At 43.7% G+C, this 8,792-nt stretch overlaps 1 protein-coding gene across 1 annotated transcript in view; it reads left to right on the forward strand.

Annotated features, from left to right (window-relative positions):
- LOC102774018 (S-adenosyl-L-methionine-dependent tRNA 4-demethylwyosine synthase) overlaps window positions 1-8,792 on the forward strand; it is a 108,316-nt gene that overhangs the window by 19,606 nt on the left and 79,918 nt on the right. The gene's annotated exons all lie outside the window — the stretch shown is intronic.

Consider the following 8,792-nt stretch of genomic DNA (forward strand, 5'->3'; position numbering starts at 1 on the left):
CAGTGGCCTCCAGGGGGCTGGAGGAGGGACGCCTGGGTCCTGAGTGCCGGAGGAAAGCCGGTGTCGGCAGCTGGGGGAAGGAATGCCTACTCTTGCACGAATTTCCGTGCATCAGGCCTCTAGTATCCTATATAATAAAGAGGTAATATTCAAATTGTCCCTCACACCCTCACAAGATAGCTGCCTATGACTAGGCCGGTAGGGGGTTAGTGAGGGACAACCAAATGACTGAACAGGCAGGCTGTGTGGGGCAACAAGGCTGGTAGGGGGGTTAGTGAGGGATGACCAAACGACTGAACAAGCAGGCTGTTTGGGGTAACCAGGCCGGCAGGGGAGTTAGTGAGGGACGACCAAATGACTGAACAGCAGGCTGCGTTGGGCGATCAGGCTGGCATGCAGAGGCAGTGAGGGGCAATCAGGCCGGCAGCGGGGGTAGTTAGGGGCGACCAGGCAGGCAGGTGAGCAATTAGAAGCCTGCGGTGCAGGATTGTGAGAGGTATGTCCGACTGCCAGCAGTTGGACATCCCCCAAGTGGTTCTGGATTGGAGAGAAGGTGCAGGCTAGGATGAGGGGACACCCCCCTCCCCACCCATGCATGAATTTGTGCACCGGGTCTCTAATATATATATAGAAGGCTAATATGGAAAGTGTCCCCTCAGGTGTTCGACCAGGAGACCGGGAGTTCCATCGCTCACTATGACGTGCGCTGACCACGAGGGGCTGGTGCAGAATGAAGGAAGGCCCTCGCTGGCAGCCATAAGACCCTGATTGGCCCTGATTGCTGGCTAGGCCTAGGGACCGTACCCGTGCACAAATTTTGTGCACCAGGCCTCTAGTTATTGTTATAAGAAGATGCCTTCAAATGGGCTAGGTTAGGTTCAACTAGTATACCCCCATGATGTTCTACCTTCTTCCCTTGATAGTAAAGTGAAGACTAATTCTAGGGCTGAAAGGAATTTGAAGGGTGGGAGTGATGTTCAAGAACAAGAGAGCTAGAGTTTGAAACATTGGAAAGTTAGGAAGATAGATGCAGAGGGGATGGTGTGCTAGGGAGCATAGCATGTTTGGGGGGAACTAAATAGTTTTGTATGTGTAGAGTTGAGTGGGGATGGGGATGTGTGGAGAGGTGAAATAGAGAAGTAAGGCAAGGGCAGGATTCTGGAGGCCTGTCATGCTCTGTCAGGGGCATGCGAGCTTTATCCTAAAGGCAGTGGGAAATAGTGTGTTCATTAGATTGAATAGGATGAGTGTGTTGAGTTGTGGAGAGAGAGGGAGTTCCAGTGTGTAGGTTCGGAGTATTAGGAGAAATCAGAGTACACATTGGGTTATCTCATTCAGTCCTCAAAATGACCCTGATACCTGTAGTATTATCATCCTCTTTACCATTTCACAGGGTAAGAAGCAGGCTTGGAGAACTATAGCATTTGTTCAAAGTCAGATGGCTGGCTGGTAAGTGGTGGGAATCCAGCCTAGACTCATCTCTGCATTATGCCTCGTTGCTGCCTCTCCAGGGGAGTAGTAGTTCCCAGAAGGGAAGTTAGAAAAATTCGGGTAACGAACAGTGAGTCAGCAAGAGCCTGATAATTCTTACGTTGTTTATTCTTTCTTTCATGCTATGATTTGTAAATGTAAAGGGGATTGCTATTTTTTTTCTGCAGTAAGTAAATATTGTTAAACGCTCCCCACAGCATGTTCTGGTTAAGCAGACAGGCAGTGCTATCAGTATCATTAGTATTGGAAATAAATGGTGAGTGCTTGGTAATTACTCACCAGAGAAACATTCGCATTTACAAAAGGATTTCAGTGTTTCCAGTTCTGATTATAAAGTTGCATAAGACTGCAGTGGAATAGCATGAAGCTAGTTCTTTCATAATTATTTTTAAGGTTTCCAGTGTTTAACTCACACAGAAACAAAAGGTGACATCCCTTCAACTCCAGGACACTGCCTTTAACCCTTTGAGTGCCAACCAATATCCTAGGAACTATGCTAAAATTGCCAAGGCATTTTTGCTGATTTTACAGCAGTTTAGGAAAAAAATTATGAATCGCCAAGTAAATGAAGTTACATATTCAAAAACTTAAGGAAACCTTTACTACATTTGTTTTCATCTTTGACGTATATTGTTTGCTGATTGTATTATAAAATACTAGTAGAAAAAATTGAATAAAACATATAATGTTAAAATAAAATTAATGTTGACTTTGAATACATTCCACAAAATCATCATCTTCACAGCAAGAATTGACATATTTAGCAATATCATCATCACCAATAAAAGCAGACTTAGAACTGGACACCATTTCAAAGCTTTAGGGCTACAAAATCTGAGTAAACTTCATAAAATCGTAGTACCTGTAAAAAATTAGGCAGATAAATGCCAGTGGTCAATTTTAGAACTACAAACATTCGGCATCATAAGTAATCTGCACTTAGGTGCCATCTGTCAATAAAGAGTGAACTACTAGCATCTAATAGTGACACTGCAGGAGGAGCGCGATAGCGCTTCCGGCACTTTTGGCGAAAGACAGAAGGAGCGCAATCGCGCTCCCCGGCACTCTAGGGGTTAAATCAGCCTACTCAGCCATGGCCTGTGCAGGCAGTCTTAATAGTAAAATCCTTAAGTCAGGCTGTCCAAAATAGAACCATTGGGTCAGAGGAAAACCATTTTATAGCTCCTGACATGCCTGGTCAAGTTGCTTTGCAAAAAGTTCACACAGCATCCTTAAAATCTACTATACACAAAGAGCTTTGAGTTCTGTTGAAAATTGGTCATTTAAAAACTGAGCTCTGACCAGTGAGTGGTATATAGGGGATTTGTTTATTAGACAAATAAGAACCTTCAGAAATGGGGTTAAATTGCAGCAGATGGAGTTTTAATTACACCTGAAGAAGACTTTAATATTGAAAGTTGTGAGATCTAGAATGAGTTACTAAAAAAAGTGAGCTCTGTTTTTCTAGAGCTAGAAATAGCTGTCTTGTAGTTTCGAGGCATTTATTCCTTCATTTAGCCACTATCTACTGAATGTTTACCCTGTGCTACTGTGGCTCCAGGCCTAGACAGGCTGACTATAGAAAAATGACCTGGGGATTCTGTATCCAACATCTTCTGTGTGAATTGGTAAGGAAGGGAATCACCTGATGGTAAACAAGGATCAATAAAAAGAAACAGATTTAAATAAATAATCAGAAACACTTCCCTATCCCCACAGAAGAAATGTGTGCTTTGGTAATAAAAAGATTTTTTGTTGCAAAACACCAGTTTGGCATTGTCCAACTGTAATCGGAGAAAAATGTGCCTTGTCTTCTATCGTTGCTAGTGAGAGTGAAGTTCATGGGGTACCGCTGGCATGAGCATTTCCAGAGGCCTCCATTGGAGGATGAGGTATGGCAGAAAGCTTTATTTCTGTGCACTTACATTCCTGGATTTCCAAAGTTCCATTTCTCTTAGTCCAGTCATAGAAGAAGTGTAGCTGGGGTTTCAGTAGGACTAAAATTAGAGCCAGTGGTAAGAGTTTCCTGTCCAGGTTGCAGCCAGGTCCAATATAGGTTAGTTGCAGCCTATTAGGTCATTGTGTGTGGGGGTCCACATGGTCGTGGACCACATGGGAAAATGCTAGGGAGCCAAGCATGAGCCATGAGCCAAGTGTGCCATGATGAACCAAGAGAGTAGGAGAGTGAGTTTCTTTGCTCAGGGGATTATATATCCCAAATTTCTGAGCACTTGCAGTGGCCATGCCCATTCCAGCTCTGTCCCCAGGTGTGATTGACAAGCAAGTATCTTCTGTATGTGGTTCCCTTCCCCAGTGTTTTCCAGGGAACATGCCTATAATGTCTGGCCTTCCCTTTGCTCCTTTTCTGTTATTAATAGCTAGTTAATTACAACAGTATCACAACTAGGTGGCATTTTATCTTAAGATCTTTAACAAATCACTTATTGCCTTTTTTTTTTTAAATCCTAGGCAATTTTGGGGTGGTACTGTGTTGTTTGGGATGATGATGTAAAAATGAGTTAGGTGCCGAAACCGGTTTGGCTCAGTGGATAGAGCGTCGGCCTGCAGACTGAAAGGTCCCAGGTTCGATTCCGGTCAAGGGCATGTACCTGGGTTGCGGGCACATCCCCAGTAGGAGATGTGCAGGAGGCAGCTGATCGATGTTTCTCTCTCCTCAATGTTTCTAACTCTCTATCTCTCTCCCTTCCTCTCTGTAAAAAATCAATAAAATATATTAAAAAAAATGAGTTAGGTAATATTGTATAATGTCTTAAAAAAATTTAGGACCACTCTTGGCTCTCTTTGTTATATATAATTCATATAGTCCAGGGGTGGGCAACCCCTGGCACGCGTGCCAAACATGGCACACCAGTAACTTTTGCTGGCATGTGAAACCCTCTCTTATAATCTTCCATTTACAATTTTTTTCTTAATATCAGCTTTTTTATTTTTCAGATAAATTCAGTGTAGGTGCATCTTAGATAAATAATTTTACATAACAAGTTGTCTTAAAGACCATAGACATGGATTGACGAGAGAGGGGAAGAGCAATTTCTATGCTTTTGCATTAAAAAATAAATGTATTTTCATCATCATTTACTGTGTTTTTGTCACTCGAATGAATTTTATTATTACTTCAAGGTTCTTCACATACGTACACCTTAAGAGATATCAAGTAGGCGTAACATGTTCTCAAAAAATTAGGGTTGGCACGCAGAAGAATTTTGAGTCAGAGATTTGCTGGTTTTGGCATTCACTCACAAAAAGGTTGCCCACCCCCTGATATAGTCTATTCTGTTTTGAAAGAACTTCCCACTTATATATAACTAGGGGTCCAGTGCACGGATTCGTGCACCTTGAAAAGAACTGTGGGCCGTGAGGCTGCAGTGGGCACAGGGATGGGTCTTGGCCCATCCTCCATGCCCCTACCTGGCCCCTCCCACTGTGGCCTCTGGTCCCCTGTCTGCAGGCAGCCCTACTCCTGCTGCCACTGCTCCCACACACTGATGGCGCCAGCCCCGCTTGCACCCGCTGATGGTGCAGAGCAATTGGGGCTGGCGCCAGCAGTGGGCAAGTGGGGCTGGTGCCGGGCATGGGCAGTGGGTTCGAGCGTTGGCTCTGGCGCCAGCAGCGGGTGCGAGCGGGGCTGGCACTGGCAGCAGGTGCAAGCACTGGGGGGGACTGTGACACGCAGGAGCCAAGAATTTTCAGTAACCACCAGAGGCTTGCCCTGATGACAGCGACCAGCACCCCACCTTGGTTTAGTGTCCCTGCTCACCTGCTCCACCATCCCACTGCGGCTGACGCCCACCATGTTCTGTGCTCTGCCACCTCCTGCTGACACCCACCATGTTTCGTGTGTGCCCCCTAGTGGTCAGTGCATGTCATAGTGACTGTTTGTTCGATTGTTCTGCCGTTTGGTCTATTTGCATGTTAGCCTTTTATTATATAGGATCATTTTCTCAAGTGCCTAGGAAGTTAGTGTATAATTGGGTTTTCTTTTTGCATGTTGGGAAACAGTAGCTTGGAGAGGAATTTTTCTTTCAAGGCAAGTGTTATAGGTTTGAGATTTGGAGAAAGGGTAGAAGTAGAGGTTGGAGACAGGCAGACCATTTAGTTTGGCTGTTGCAGTTGTCTCATAGAAGAAATCAAGGCTTTGGGCAACAGTGGTGTCATTGCAGATAGAACCAGTATGTTAGGAATTAAAACCGTGTTAAATGTGGTATACATGAGAGGGAGGAAAAAAAGGTTGACCAATTCTGGGATCTTCATTTATTTCTGTTTAGGCTATGTAACAGCTATCTATATAAAAGCCTAAGCGACCGTTATGACCAGAATGACTGGAATGACCAGACAACCAGCCAGCAGCTATGATGCGCACTGACAGCCTCGAATCTGGTTCACCCACACCCAGGACCCAGACAGGAGGGAGTAGGGAACCCGATTCCTCACTGAATCGACTGTTGGTTAGCTTGCTGCTGGGGCACTGACAGCCCCGAATCTGGTTCACCTGCACCCCAGACCCAGACAGGAGGGAGGAGGGAGCCCGATTCCTCGAGGAATCAGCCACTGTTTAGCTTGCTGCTGAGGCCAACCTCCCATGGTCCCTCCCCTTAGCTGGCCTCGATGTGGGGGGCTGGCTGGCCAACCTCCTGTGGTCCCTCCCCCCTGCCGGCCGCTCCCTCCTCCCCCAGCACCCCCGATTGGCCCTGATTTCTGGTAAGGCCGAGGGACCCCACCTGTGCACGAATCCGTGCACCGGGGTTCTAGTAAAAAAATAAAAATACATAGGTCCTCCATAGTTGTTATATTCTAGGCCAGCCATGGGCAAACTACAGCCTGCGGGCCGGATCCGGCCCGTTTGTAATGAATAAAACGAAATAAAAAAAAAGACCGTACCCTTTTATGTAATGATATTTACTTTGAATTTATATTAGTTCACACAAACACTCCATTCATGCTTTTGTTCCGGCCCTCCGGTCCAGTTTAAGAACCCATTGTGGCCCTCGAGTCAAAAAGTTTGCCCACCCCTGTTCTAGGCAAACAGTGATCCATGTCTGCAGCTAGGAGATTATAATTAGAATTTGAATGGTGCTTTGCATTTCCTTTGGGGATATTATGAACCATTGTATTTCATTTTAGAAATGAAGTTGCTGTTACATATGGAAGATAGGCCCAAACTGCCATAGAGGCCAAGAATGATAAATGTTGTTTGTCCTTAATGCTCAAGCCTCTTAATAATTGCCTCTGATCTCTTTCCATATAAACTTTGTGTCTAAAGTATTGAATCTGGAGTAGTTACACTCACATTTTATAATAGATAATTTTTCTAGTGATGGGGCATGGATGATGTTCCATTGGCATTCTTTGAAGAGTACATTATATTCATTACATAATGGTCAGAAGTTTGTTGTTTATGTTTTTAACCACAAGAGGGTGTTTGTAGAGTTCTGAGCACAGTGGTCAGAGGCCAGTCTCATGGGCTGGCTCCAAGTTTGGGTTTATGTGGCCTTTGTGGTAAGCACATAAGCTGAGTGATGTGTTGTGGTGACAGTGGCTTTCAAGAGTAAATACTGCCACCTTTCAATTCTTGCATCATTAGTAGCGACTTACAGTAACTGCTGTGGAATTATTTCAGACGTGTAAATGTGATTAAGGTCAAGGTTGTTTCCTTTAGCTCTACTGCAAGTCTTCCTTTTCAGCTCACTTTGATTTTAGGTTTGAAATAGACTTTTATAAAGCCAAAGGACTCTTCTTAAAAATAAATACCTTAAAATAACCGGATCCTTTTAATTTATCAAAAATGCCCTGTGTCACACTGATGATTTTTATAATAAATAAGAACAAATGATATTTGTTTGTAAGTTTTTTCAATTCCATCTGAAAATATGCAGTTGAGAACTCTACTAACAAGCAGATTTTCTCTTAACTTTGCATTTAGATTATATTTAGTAGTTTGGAATGCTGATTTTTAGGACAGATAGAACTAACTGGGTTTGTTTCTCATTTGGTACATTTGATTCTAAAGCACTTTTTCACTGAGTTCCTACTTCAGAGTAAGTCCCTGAAGTAACAGAGAAGGCAGAGAAATTAACTCTGGATTTCATCGGTTTGCCTTTCTCTATTAAAAAAAAAATTTAACCTGTTTCACATTTTATATATAGAGAACATTGGACATTCGCAAAAGTGGACAGAATGATAGGCTGACTCCCTATCACCTGTTGCCCAGCTTCAAACACGGATTGTCCTCTCCTCTGTATTAGTTTGATGCAGATCTCAGACATCTTGTCATCTGTGAGGTGTTTTCATTTTCAGGTGGAAAGGGTACTACTGTGAGTTCTGCTCACTGAGCCACTGGGGGCTGGACATTAGAAATGGGCAGTCTAGGGCTTGGTGGTAGGGCTGCTGTCAAGGGGAATTATTTTGAATTTCTGCAGCTTTTATTAAAATCTGATGTGTTTCCTTTAAAGTGTAGCACAGACTTTGTGTATTGTCTGAAAATATTAATTTGTTCTTTACCATCTTTCAAAAAGACATTATGATAACTTCAAAAATGTAAATGTATATATACTAAGATTTAAAAAGAGAGGAAAAGGCCGAAACCGGTTTGGCTCAGTGGATAGAGCGTCGGCCTGCGGACTGAAGGGTCCCAGGTTCGATTCCGGTCGGGGGCATGTACCTTGGTTGTGGGCACATCCCCAGTGGGGAGTGTGCAGGAGGCAGCTGATCGATGTCTCTCTCTCTCATTGATGTTTCTAACTCTCTATCTCTCTCCTTTCCTCTCTGTAAAAACTCAATAAAATATAAAAAAAAAAAAAAAAAAAGAGAGGAAAAGCCTATGAAAAAACTGAATGAGGGTCATCTTGTAATATGAAACCACTTACAGAAACTGCAAGACCTTATACAGTGATAAACGATATGCTGTGGAATTTTCTAGTGGTCAGAGTCAAAAGGAAACACAATCAGTTTTATCCTTCAGCTTTCTTCCTGTCAGTGAACACAGATTTTCCTCATGGGATCTTGTAAAGCAATGTTTGCCAACCTTTTGGACCTCACGGACCACCAGTGGTCCGCTGACCACCGGTTGGCGACTGCTGTTCTAAAGGAGCTCCTGGGGCATCCGGTGGAGGTTGTGGAGTAACTTGGTCTCTGAGCAGATGGTTGTCTGGGAAGCCCAGAGTTCTTTTTTGACTTGTATTTGGGGTTTGCAGATTCAATAAGCTGCAGTAGCTGTAATTTATTGAACTCTATTATGGGTCAGGCATCGTGCCAGGTGATTTTATTTCAATTAATCTTCAATC

This window comes from Myotis davidii, unplaced genomic scaffold (assembly GCF_000327345.1).
Source record: "Myotis davidii unplaced genomic scaffold, ASM32734v1 scaffold424, whole genome shotgun sequence".
Taxonomy (NCBI): Eukaryota; Metazoa; Chordata; class Mammalia; order Chiroptera; family Vespertilionidae; genus Myotis; species Myotis davidii.